General features: G+C 51.5%; 1 protein-coding gene across 7 annotated transcripts in view; it reads left to right on the top strand.

Annotated features, from left to right (window-relative positions):
• Positions 1-13,307, top strand: part of Ppara (peroxisome proliferator activated receptor alpha) — a 51,546-nt gene that overhangs the window by 19,741 nt on the left and 18,498 nt on the right. Inside the window, exon 1 of one of the 7 annotated variants that reach the window (XM_069999837.1) lies at positions 6,689-6,722. The exons of 4 other annotated variants lie outside the window; for them this stretch is intronic. The gene's annotated coding sequence lies outside the window, so the exon portion shown is untranslated. Of the gene's footprint in view, positions 1-6,688; positions 6,723-9,830; positions 10,282-13,307 lie in introns of those variants that run through there. 2 more of the 7 variants (XM_069999834.1, XM_069999836.1) reach the window with 2 other exon arrangements.

Below are 13,307 nucleotides of genomic sequence, written 5' to 3'. Positions count from 1 at the left end.
GTGGAGTGGGATGTGTTCTGGTTTCGCTGATGGAGCGCCCCTCTGCCTGTGGGCAGGACAAAGACAGAACCATAGGCTACCGTAGCCCAGGGAACTTATGGAGGACTCTGCCTTTATTTTTTATTTTATTTTATTTTTGGGTCCGGTCGTGGGGCCTGAACTCTGGGCCTGGGTGCTGTCCCTCAGCTCTTCAGCTCAAGGCTAGTGCTCTACCACTTGAGCCACAGTGCCACTTCCAGTTTTTTTTCTTTTTTGCTTATGTGGTGCTGAGGAATCGAACCCAGGGCCTCATGCATGGAAGGCAAGCGCTCTACCACTGAGCCACCTTCCCAGCCCAGGACTCTGCCTTTAGATCCCGCCATTCTCTGGACAGCTGAAGGACCTTGAGTGACACCTGTCCTTCATCTGTTTCCCACTACAGACCGAGTCCTGGGCCAGGGCATTCCGTGGTATCTGGTTGCAGGGTCAGACGATCTGAGCTCTCCTTTAGGACTATGAGCCTGGCAGCTGTGCCTGGGATACCTGGGGGAGGGAGTGGGCCCTGGGGGCTTGGAGGGGGTCCAGGAGGGAGGAGAGTGCTCCAGAGAAGGGATGGATGCAAGTCACCTAAAGAGAAAACAGAGCCAACAGCAAGCCAGGCACTGGGGGCCCGTGCCTGTTATCCTAGCGCTCAGGAGGCTGAGGACTGAGAATTGAGGCTCAAAGCCAGTTGGGGGCCAGGGAGGAAAGGCAATCCCTGAAATGATTTCTTTTTACTCTTCTCTTTTTTTCCTTTCTTCCTTGTTTGCTTTCTCTCCTTACCTCCCTCCCTCCCTCCCTCCCTCCCTCCCTCCCTCCCTCCCTTCCTTCCTTCCTTCCTTTTTTGGGTCCAAGACTGGGACTCAAACTCAGTACCTTATGCTTTTGCTCATTGGCTAGTGGTCTACCAACTGAGCCACACCTCCAACCCCAAATCCTTGAAACTCTTTTTATCTTCAGCTAACAAGCATAAAGTCAGAATTGGAGCTGTGGCTCAAGTGGTAGAGTGTCATTCCTGAGTGAAAAAGCTCAGGGAGAGTGTCAGGCCCTGAGTTTAAGTCTTGGTACCAGCGCACACACACACACACACACACACACACACACACAGACACACACACAGACACAGACACACACACAGACACACACACACACAGACACACACACACACACACACACACACACACAATATGGAACAGACAGACAAGGCAGATGGTTCTCAGGACTGTGAGCTGTAGCTTTGTGCAGATGTAACTCGCAAGGCGGCAGCAGGCACAGTGGCCCACAGCTGGCGGATGGCCGCCCCCGGCCTCTGACAGCAGTGGAGGCCGCCTGAAGCATGTGGCGTGGCGAGCCACGTCTCTTCTGTGGGCCTCTGAGTATGTGTTTGCCTTGTGACCCACACAGTCCCAGAATGTTTCCCCAGAAATACTACTGTCCCCCCACGTCGCCAGCTCTGAGCTGCGTGAATAAACCCTTCGTAGTTTTCCTGTCCCTCTTGCTCTTACGCAGAGGCCTGCTTTACGGCAGAAAATTCCACGTTTTTCTTCAGTAGATTGTGTCATCCTCTCAGTGTTGTCACTTTTAATCTCATCCATCTGAGTTTCTTAGAAAAGAGTTTGTCCTGCCACAATCCATCGTGGAGGGAGCCCTTGGCTTCCTGTTGCTCGTGTTCGTGAATGTGTAGGTGATGTTCAATGACTTCAAATCAGAGTCAGCAGTCGGCTGCCGTGCTATCCCCTCCGCTCTCTTATTTGGAGATGGGCAGAATTATTATGTGCCTGCGTTCCTCCTGCTTGTCCTGTTGAATGGGGATGGGAGCTGTGTGGCTCTGGGAACCGCTCATTCCAAACAGGAAAGCCTTGTCCGCACTTCCAGCTGGCAGAGGGACAAAGCTGGGCAGGCAAGTGTGAGACCGGGCTGCAGACAGAGCCACGAGACACTCACGGCAGAAGCCTGCGTCCCTGCTGCGTGCAGGCCATCACTTCCCACACGTGTGAAAGCCTTGTCCACAGGGAGGCCAGGGGGCAGGAGCATTCCCTGACATCATTATTACCAGAAGCAGCAGCAGCAGGGCAGGTGTTTCCTAGAGAAAGGGAAACGACAAGAGAATGCAGTTCCTGGCCCTACGCTGGGCCTCAGGCGGAAGGGAGGACAGGCCCCGCCCACCGTGTGGCGGAAGGGAGGACAGGCCCCGCCCACCGTGTGGCAGAAGGGAGGACAGGCCCCGCCCACCGTGTGGCGGAGGGGAGGACAGGCCCCGCCCACCGTGTGACTTGGCCTCCAATGGCAGTCTGGTGTCCTTGGTACATTTCCCGAATCTGTCAGTGTTCTGTGGTACGAAAGAGGCAAACATGTAAGTCGGAACTTACAGGGACGGGGGACCTTCTCTGCATCTGCATGTGTGCCAAAGCAAAGCAAAGCAGCCATACTGCTAATCCTGGAGAAAAGCTTCACGTGTGCCTTACATGCACCTTGGTCTTTGTTTCCTTTTTTTTTTTTTTTAACTGCAGGTCCTGGGACTTGAACTCAGGACATGGGCACTTTCCCTGAGCTTTTTTGTTCAAGGTTTTGTGTCTACTGGTTGAGCCACAGCTCCACTTCTGGCCTTTAATGGTTAACTGGTGATGAGAGTCTCATGGACTTTCCTGCTTGTCAGACCTCAGCCTCCTGAGTAGCTGGGATTACCGGCATGAGCTACTAGTACCCAGCTAGACTCATCTGTTTTTTCAGGGTCAGTACTGGGGTTTGAACTCAGGGACTGGTACTTGTTAAACTGGTGTTCTACCACTTGAGCCATACCCCCAAGCCTTTTTTGTGTTGGTTATTCAGGATAGAGTCTTGCTTTATATTGGGCTAGTATGGACACTACAATACTCATATTTGTTCTTCCCTTTGTTGCTGGGATGGCCACTGTACCCAGTCATTGTTGAGATGGAGTCTTTCAAGCTTAAAAAAAATCCAGACTGGCCGGGCGCTGGTGGCTCACGCCTGTAATCCTAGCTACTCAGGAGGCTGAGATCTGAGGATCCCGGTTCAAAGCCAGCCCGGGCAGGAAAGACCGTGAGACTCCTATCTCCAATAAACCACCAGAAAAGCGGAAGTGGCGCTGTAGCTCAAGTGGTAGAGCGCTCGCCTTGAGCTGAAGAGCTGAGGGACAGCGCCCAGGCCCAGAGTTCAAGCCCCACGACCGACAAAAAAAAAAAAAAATCCAGACTGTCCTTGAGCTGAAATCCCTTGCTCTCTGCCTCTTCCTTCCAAGCCGTTAGGATTACAGGCTTGAGCCCCGCTAGACTGTAAATGGACATTTACAGCACTAAACATTTATATTAGGAAAACCAAGAACTCAAACCAGTGACCTAACAAACTAGAAAAAGTGGGTCAGTTAAACCTAATTATATAAAGCAGAAAAAAAAATTAACAAGAATCACAGTAGATATAAATGATTAGCATACCAGAGAAAATAGTAGAGAAAAATCAAGGAAAAACAAAGCTTTTTTTAAGAACGAATAAAATTGACAAACTTCTAGCCTAGCTGATCCAAAAAAAACAGAGGGAGGGACAGAAAGGAGGAAGAGCAAAAGAAGGAAAGGAAGGGAGACTAAAGGAAGGAGGAAGGAAAGAGGGAAGGAGGAAGACGGAAAGAAGGAAGGAAGGGAGGGAAAGACAAATTGCCAGTATCTGCATGAGCGCAGAGTCATCAGCACGGATCATACAGATAACCAAAGGGTGACCGTGGCATAGTGTGAACTCGTGCAGATAAACTTGGCAGCCCAGTGGGAATGGAGGCATTTCTTGAGCTGCACAGACTTCTAGCCCGGATTCAAAACAAATAGATCACATCAATGGCCCTACATCTAGTAAAAGTTTTGCTTGGAACCTCACACAGAAATTCCAGGCTTAAATAGTATCCCTAAAAATTCTAACAGATGTCTAAGGAGAAAACAGTACTGGTCCCCACAAAAGCTTCCAGAAAATAAAGATGTGGTACTAGTGCCCAGTTCTTCCCGTGAATCTAGTGGTGATCTGATAATGAAATCAGACAAAGGCATTCATTATAAGTGAAGGAAACCGAAAGCCAGTGAACCTAATTGCAAATTTCTAATAAAACTCTTGGCCGGGAAGATGGCTCAGTGGTAGAGTGCTTGCCTAAGGCCCTGGGTTTGATGCCTCAGCACCACATAAGCAGAAAAAGCCAGAAGCGGTGCATGGGGGAAAAAATCTGTGACCTTGGATTTGCAAAAAGACTTTAAGGACGAGAGGCTGATAATGCCACCCATAAAAGAAAAACCGGGTAGGTTGGACTTCATCAGACATAGTTGCAGGACAATGAAAGCATGAGATACAGGCTGGAAAGAAATCGTGTAAGGCGGTGCTTGGCGACAGGACACAGCCCAGAGAGAGCTCTCAAAGCTAACCTGGAAGGAAACGCCGATTGCCAGGCCCCTGCCTGCCTGCTGGCCTGGGCCTGGGCCTGGGCCTCGGCGGCGATCCGGTGCACCACACGCCATTAGAATGAGCAGAAGCAGGAAGACCGGACACACCGGTGCTGCTGACCTGAGGGAGGAGGACTGGGACCCTCAGACCTGACTGGGGGGAAGATGAGGTGATACAGCTGCCTCTGCCATCCAGCAACCCCACTCCCAGGTACTGAACCCCGAGAAAAAAGGCACGGTTCATACAGAGGGGCACCAACACTGCCAGCGGCTGTGTGACAGCCAGGGGTCCCCACCAACAACCGTGGCCCTCCCCATAGCCGAAGAAGACCTGGTAATTAAACAGAAGGTTGTGACTATCTGCCCCTCCACGGGAGTGAATCTTGAAAATAAGTATGTCAAGTGAATCAAGCCAGAATCGTGTCATAGGGTTCTATTTGTATGATTCCACAGTGACAGAAAACAGACCGGGGGCGGGGGGGGAACATGGGGGCACAAGGGGAGCGGCTCTAGGTGGCAGCACTAAGGGATCCCACTGAACGAGGACGGAAATCTCCATGAACCATGCCATACTTGGCCACACAAGTAAAGTCTCCACTAAACTCTACTAAAGACAAATGAAGAATCTCATGTTCGCAGCAGGCATCTGCCTTTGACACAGATCAGCGGGGAATGAAAAGGACCAAGTGACCTCGAGTCATTCAGAAACTAGATTGCCAGGTCTCTGACTTGCAGGTCATAGGTGAAAGCTGGGATGCCAGGCAGTAATTCCTCCAGAGATCCCGTGTTCAGCATGCCCACCCCGGGCCCGTCACGGGATGCTGTGACCTCACAGTACTTCACTTTCTTACCTGGAAAGTAACCCCAGGGGCTGAGCAAGGGTGACCAGGCAGAAGATGCTAGATGCCTGGGACAGAGTGGTAGTGTGGCACTTTGTGGCACAGAAAGTGTTAACACATCACCAGCGCCGTCAACAGTGCCATCCATGTGTCTTCTTCCTGGGGTGTTGGGTCTGATTCATCCTGAGAAGAAATGCGAACCTTCATCCCTGCAGGATGTCCTGGGTACCATGTTCACCAATAATTACTCCCAACGGGTGGGGGACACAAGCTACCACCGAAGGGAGCCGGGAACCCTGTGGAGACCCTGCTGGCTGCATTGGGGTTTGGACTAGGAGCCCACCCTTGCTAGCCGTGTGTTCTACCACGTGAGCCTCACCCCAGCCCAATGTTGCTTTAGCTCCTGTTCGGTAGAGTTGCCTGCTGAGTGTGCTGCTGCTGTTTTAACCCAAGACAACCTCGGACTGTGATCCTCCTGTCTATACTTCCTGCATAGTGGGGTTACAGGCACATACCACCACACTAGCTTATCTATGGAGATGGAGTCTCACTGACTTGTTTACCTGGGCTGGCCCCAAACAGAGAATCTCTCAGTCCCTGTCCCGTGCAGTGGGGATTCAGGCTTGCGTGAGCTAGCACCACCCCCAGCCCCAACAGCATTTTTCTCCAGCGTTTTTTGGTTTGTTTTATGTTCCTGCTGAGAAATCCCATAGTTTTCTGATACTTGATTTTAGCATGTGGCATGTCTTTTTCCTCTCTGAAGGCTTGGCGGGTCTTGCTTGGTCACAAGCTGTCCTGGAATCTCCCTGGAGGCCTTTCTGTGTCTGAGATCCTCCTGTCTCCTTTGGCAATCTTTACCCCCCGCCCAGTCCCCCCACCCCCAAGGGGATTCCAAGCCTCCTGTCTGGAAAGTTTTCCTGGAGTCCCAGGGGATGGTATCTGCTGCTCTGTGTCTGTGCCTCTCCTCCTAGAATGAGACCCAGTCTGGACCTGTCTTACTTTAATCTCGTATTTTCTGTCACTCCTTACCCCCTACTTTTGGCTCCTTTACAGCCTTGTCTTCAATCCTCTGTTAAGCTTATGACTGTATCTTCTGTGTCTTCTGAATATTCCTTTTTGAAACAGACACTTTGCTGGGCACCAGTCACAAGCCCCTGTAATCCTAGTTACTCGGGAGGCTGACATCTGGAGGATCTCGGTTGGAAGGCAGCCTGGCAGAAAACTCCATGAGACTCTTATCCCCAATTAACCAGCAAAATCTGGGCTGGTGGCATGGCTCCAGTGGGAGAGCACCAGCTGAGCAAGCATCACATCCCTTCTGTTCTTTTCCAGCAGTGTCGTCGTCTGACCTGCAGTCACCAGAGCCCTGCTGGTGACCCTGACGCCATGTAGCTTAGTAATAGAGCAAGAACGGCTACCTTGGAGTTGCCTGGTAAGCTCTAGTCTTTCCGTGAGTGCTACAGATTCACGGCGCATCTGCCCGGCTATGTACAGATCCATTGGCTTTATCTAAATATGGAAGGAGAAAGCTCAGGGTGAAAAGGTTTAGAAAAGGACCCATCTCTCCATCAACTCCCAGAACCACAAACCCAAGAGGAGCTTTAGAATGCAGGCCGCGGCCACGCATGACTGCAGGGCAGGAGTGTCTGTCTTTGTACATGCCTGGTTACTTGGTCTGGTGAAAAGTTCCTTTGAGTCTGGGCTTCCCCGGAGGTGGACACGGACGGGCACAGGGACTTCACTCACTTTACTCTGGCTCGTGTGGGGCCGGGTCCGAGGGTTCTCACTGGCAGTGCAGCCCCCATGCCATGGCTGCCTTCCCCAACGATGGTCCTGCGCCTCCTAGCTGTGGCTTCTGGGAACATAGGGCACAAGCACTGTCACTTCTCAGAGGAGGGGACTGGCAAGCCAGACATAGGGGTTGGGGAGGCTCGCACCTGTCATTCTGAAAGACTGCAGTTGGGAGGATTGCGGTTCCAAGCCAGGCCAGGGAAAAGAGTTTGCAACATGCCATCTCAGTGGAAGAAGGGGGCACAGGCCTGTCACCCCAGCTACTGTGGGAAGCCTAAAATAGGAGGATCACAGTCCAGCTCCCACCCCGGGTCAAAAGCAGCACTCAGAATCACCAGTGCAAAAAAGGGTTCAGTGGCCCAGCAGCTGTCTTGCAAGCATGAGGCCCTGAGTTCAAACTCCAGTACCTCAAAGAGACAGACAGGGCAGAGGTGCGTGGGCTGAGCCTTCGTGTCTCCTAAAGGCCTTAAACACTGGTTCGGAACTCCTTGGTCATCTCTCGGGTGTCTGCCTGGAAAGAGCTGTTGTGTTTGTGTCCCCGATGCCAGTTCTTCCACTGTTTACCTGAGCCAGGGAAGAAACGTCCTCCTAGGCTCTGTCCCAAATGTCTGAGACCACCAGCTCTCTGTCCCCAGTCTCCCGCCTCCCGCCTCAGCTGCAGGAAGCTGCCGCACTTGGAGGATGGGATGCCTTCTTCTCCAGGATGGGATGCCTTCTCCAGGAGGCCACGGCTTCTGGCCTTGTGTCCTTTGCAGCTTAATCCCACCCTGCCTCCAGATGTTCTAATGCCGACTCCTGAGTGGTTGATAGCAGAGTCAGTCTAAATGTGGAGCACCCCAAAATATCACAGCGGCCATGACCCCTCCTGCTCCAGCAGGGACACCTCTCCTCGCACCGTTTCTGCTGTGCTACCCTGCAGATGGCCACAGGTTCTCCAGTTCACCTGCTTTGACCCATGGAGTGTGGCAGAAATAATGTTGTGTAACTTAACAAGCAAGGCCTAGTGGAAGAGGCCTGTGGTCCCCACACTCACCCGCTTCGGGTCCTGCTGCCTCTTGAAGAAACCTTGACCACAGTAAGATGGCCACTTTGTGAGAAAGGGCCATCCAGGAGCCGTGCCCACCCCCAGGTGGGCAGCTGGAGCCCTCTTGGACCGACAGGCCCTGGGGGATCTCCAAGTGACCACAGCGCTGCGTGCACAGGCTGCACCAGCAGAAGACGCGCCCTGCCCAGCGCCGTCCAGCTGGCCGGGACTTTCCCACAGAATTGGGAACAAATGAAGTGACTGTGGTTTTAAGCGGCTGGTTTGAGGCTGTTGGTTATGCAATCTCGCACAGGTGACACAACTCTTAGAGTAGATTTTCCAGCCACTTTCACCTACGTGGCTAGTGATGTGCTGGCCATGCGTGCGAATGCGCCAGGCCCTTTACCCTGCTTTCTGCTGCGCCTCCTGCTGAGTCTGGTTGTCGTAGGCGCCGTCTTCGTCCCCTGTCCTTCAGCGACCGCCTGGCCCTCCAGGATGCTGCACCTGCCACACGGCACTCACCACCACTCGCTGACTTGTGCCTCTTACTTTCTCGTTGGGTAAGCGTCTTTCCTCTCTGAGCCTCTGCCTCTTTCTCCTCTGTGGACCGGCCCCTGCCGCTGGAGAACCGCAGGAGCATGTGTGTGATGTTGTGGATGGTGTGTTCTCAGCTGCTAGGATGATGGATATGTAGAGTGAACGATCGATCAATCGATCGATCGATAGTATGTTTCCCCCATCTCTTCGTCCTGCCAGTCCCTTCCTTCCCAGAGCCCTGGTCTGTGGGCTCTTCAGAGCTTAGTTAGGCTTTCTGTCTTTCTCCACCTTTAGTTCAGGCAAATACTTGTCTGTGTTTCATACCTCATAGTCATCCATCTCCGAAGGGACCATCGGTTAAACCCTGCGGTTTGTAAAGCTCAGCCTTATAAGCACTGCCTCTCCAGGAGGCTCTGTTGGGTGCCCAGGTCCTCCGTTTTGGGGAATGCCCCCTCATTGTGTGGCAGGACCGCAGACAGTTAACTGCTTCCCTGACCCCTGCTGCTGATAGTCCCAGTGCTCTCTCGGTGGCTGCATGCTGTCTGCCCTGATCAACGCTGAATGACAAGTCCACATGGCAGTTCAGTGGACTTCCTGCTTCTGTGGCAGCGTCGCAGCGTGCTCGGGTTTGATGACCACACTCAGGCAGGGCGTCCCCACGGACAGCGTTGCTCTGTTCTGCCAGCTCCTCCCCCAAGGTAAAATGGCACTGAGAACAATAACTACAAACTTGCAGGAGAGGAAAAAGCAAGGCTTGGTTCAAACTGGAAGCAGTAAGTCTCGTTGTCCAGGGAAAACGCGGGCAGATCTGTGCAGGGTGGGAGGCCTTGGTGTCTCGAAAGCTGCAGTGGAGATCCACAGCCGCTCTGTGCCACCCTGGGCCGGCCACTCTCCCATGAAAGCAGTTCTTCCAAGTACAGAATCCCAAGTTTAATGCCTTTGGTGGTGTTGGGAAAGCTCCAGAAGTCTCTGTTAACCCTAGGTGATGTGCAAACCATTGGTTATGGATTTACTTCGGTTCGTTAAAATCCCTAGCCCCCACCCCGCTTCATGTCTCCCTCTGCCCTTGCTGTTCGCCATGTGTTTCCGGGGCATTTTCTACACCACCTGTGGGCCAATGATTAATCAGTGTCAGTGAACACTGGGTACTAGGTAAAGGTACAGAGTGCTTCCTAGCCTTTTTGTTTGTTTGCTTATTCTGAAACGTTTTAGATCATAGCCCAACAATCTGAGCCAAAGACTTCATTCTAGGATGAAATATAACCTGTAAGAAATCTGCAGATTCTGACAAGGTAGTGGATTAGGACTGGTGGAAAAGAGAAAGACCCGCAGCCTGCTGGCACGGAACTGATGTGCCTTTGCTAAGACACCATGCCTGCTCTTCGAACCACTCCCATAAATCCCTTCCACCCTCAGCCAGAAAAAAAGAAACCCAACAGATTTCCCGTCTCTGGGCACGGCAGTGAAAGGGATCATAGAGAAGATACAGGGGAGAGGAGTTAAGATTCCGAAGGCCTGGAGTTATTCATACTCTGTGGAAACTCAAGTTCAAGTCCCCTGCTTCTCGCCTCACTGCGCTCTGATAACTCAGCATAAAGAACTGTCGGCATCGTTGGGACAAAGTCAAGCTCCCTTGTAAGTAAGAAATGATTCTTTTTCAAAAAGAAATTACTTCAGACAGTATTTAGGAAATGACTTCTGGACCCAAGAAACTGAATAGTGGGGGAGTGCGGCCAGTCTGTGTACAGGGGAAATACCATGAGGAAACCTGTGGTATCATTAATATATACTGAAAAAGTAAATGACGGGAGAGGACGCAGGCCCTGCTGCAGCGGTGGAAGCTGGCTGTCCCGGAGGTGAGCGTTCAGGCCCCCTCAGCCAAGCACGCAGCCTAGCAGGGGAGAGGCACAGGAAGTTACATCACCCCATTTGCGTAGGGGTACACCAGCACGGGGGTTCCCGTGACTTTACTCAGTAAGCACTCCTCCTGCCTAACCTTCCTAATAGTCGTGAAGCTAGGAGTTGGCAATGTGTTATTCATCGTTTGAGTATCGCAGGTTATCAGGGAGTGAGAGATTCCTCCAGCGTTCTCTTCCATCTCAACACAAAGCAGTCAGAATTCTAGGCCTGTTTTTCTTTTCTTGCGTGTGCGTGTGCATATGTGTGCGTGTGTCTGTCTGTCTGTGTGTCTCCCAGGACCAAGGTGTTGTTCCTTAGCTTTTCCCCTCAAGGCTGGCACTTTGCCACTGTGTCATGTGTCACAGCTCCATTTCCATCCTTTTTCTGGTTAACTGGAGAAAGTTTCATGGACTCTCCTGCCTAGGCCATCTTCGAACCACAATCCTCAGATCTCCGCTTCCTGAGTGGCGAGGATTACGGGTGTGAGCTACTGGTACCTGGCTTGTTTCCTGTTTATTTAACGTTCTTATGTTTTGTTTAATGTTCTAGGGTTTTCAAACCATCTACCACTTGGTTCCCCAAGGAGTATTTTCATTGTCAAATGTTCAACTACTAAGAACTGAAAACAGAGATTCAGAGTCAGATGGGAGCTTCAAAGAAAGGGATCCTGCCTTGTTCCTGCTTGCCCTCTGGGGCATTTAGAGCATAGGGCCCCACAGTTGGCTGGCCTTCTTGATGAACCAGTCAATGGCAGTGGCTTGTAGGTGTCGGGCTTGCCCTGACCAGAAGCTTCTAGATGGGGAAGAGTCCAAAGCTAGAGCCTGCTGGGAACCTGGGGCGTGCAGGCTGGGGTGTGCCCGTGTGACCTCTGCTATCTCTCTGGGGGACTTGGGCAAAGGGAAGCCTTCTTATCTGCACTCCGGGAAGGAGCAGGCCAATGTACTGGGGATCGCAGCGAGCCCATCCCTCTGGCCAGAGTTCAAGCCCGGACTGCCTCACTCCTGGTAGGGGTTTCGTTTGCTTAGCTCCTGAATGGCCAGCCCAGCTTGCCTAAGTTAATCTCGTGGTTCTTTCAAAACAACTGAAAAAGAAAATGATAGGATCCCAAAACACTCTGAGGTACAGAAGGAGAGCGAGGGGATCTTCCCGGGCTCTGGAGGCTCCGGACCAGAGCTCTCGCCGCCATGTGCATTTGTAACTGGGACACAGAGCGTGGCCTCAGCCCCATCTGTCTGGTAACCTCTAGCCAGCTGTTGGCTTGCACAAAGATGAACTTTATGGCTGATGGAGTGAGTTAATGACTGTGGCTTTTGAACTTGTGGTTCCTGGTAGAATATATAATAATAACAATAATAATAAATTGCATCATGCTCATTACCCCATTATCTTGCTTGCCTTTGAAGAGATCTTCCTTCAAGATAATGCAGAATAAAATATGATAGAATGAAGGGGCTGGGCCAGGTGCTGGGGGTTCATGCCCATAATCCTAGCTACTTAGGAGGCTGAGATCTGAGGATTGTGGTTTGCAGTCAGCCTGGGCAACTCTTACCTCCAGTGAGCCACCAGAAAATGGGAAGTGAAGCTGTGGCTCGGAGTGGTAGAGTGCTAGTCTTGAGCACAAAAGCTCAGGGAATGTGAACAAGTGACCAGGCCCTGAGTTAAGCCCATAATTGACAAAAAAAAAAAAAAGGAGGGGCCAGGACTGAGGCTCTGTGTACACCGCATGTTCATCACATACAAGGTCCTGCATTCGATCCCCAGCACCAGCCTTGCACAAAACAAACAAAAATGCACAGATTTACGCTAATAGATTTACTTACAGTAATAGATAATGGAGAAAGTCTTAAGTACCCTACAAAGTTAACCATTCTATATTATTCAGCCTTGTGTGTTTTTGTCACCTATGAAAATTATCAGAATTCCAAGTGTGAGAGGTGAACGTCTCAAAGGTGTGCGAATTTTACCTCTTTTATTTTTCCTTTCTTGAGAAAAGTGGTGTCTTTTTTTTTGCTTTGATGTTTTGATAGGAGGGCTTTTCCCCTTAAGGTTGCAGCTCTACCATTTGAGCCACAGCTCTACTTTCAGCTCTTTGGTGGTTAATTCGAGATGAGAGTCTCATACACCTTCCTACTGGGGCTGACTTCGAATCAAGATCCTCAGATCTCCTCCTCCTGAGGAGCTAGGATGACATGCAGCACTCAGGGAAGAAAGCAATTACCACTGCCCTTAAAGGTGTTGTTACATAAATGCATTTGATGGGTGAACATTTGCTTTGGAAAGTATTCTTCGTTCCAACAGAACATTGTTGTGTTCTGCCCTAACATGAGGAGAGCTACCTTGCACTGACCCGAGGGTTGGGGTCAGCACTTACCTCCTCTGACCCATGGGCTCAGTGTAACCATTTTCAGATGGGAAATAGTTCCAGAAGCTAAATGTGTCCTAGCTGGGCTCAGAGAGGTGGGCTGCAAGCAGGGCCAGGGAAGACAGCGGCAGGTGGGTGCCAGTGGCTCCCACCTGTCATCCCGACTGGTCAGAAGCCTGAGAGCGTGAGGAATGCAGGTGGAGGCCAGCCCAGGCAGAAAAGTCCACCAGACCCCTTCTCAACAAGCTGCTAGAAATGGTGGAGTGTGTGTCCGTCCTCCCAGCCACCACAGGAAGCCTAAAACAGGCAGGGTATGGTATGTGCCCAGAGAGGAAGGAAGACCCTATCTCCAAAAAGATCCATTGCAGAAAGGGCCAGTGGCATGGCTCAGTGGTAGAGCATCT

This window comes from Dipodomys merriami, unplaced genomic scaffold (genome assembly GCF_024711535.1).
Source record: "Dipodomys merriami isolate MVZ:Mamm:240054 unplaced genomic scaffold, mDipMer1.0.p SCAF_55, whole genome shotgun sequence".
In the NCBI taxonomy this organism is placed as follows: Eukaryota; Metazoa; Chordata; class Mammalia; order Rodentia; family Heteromyidae; genus Dipodomys; species Dipodomys merriami.
This window is presented reverse-complemented; position numbering and strand designations above follow the sequence as displayed.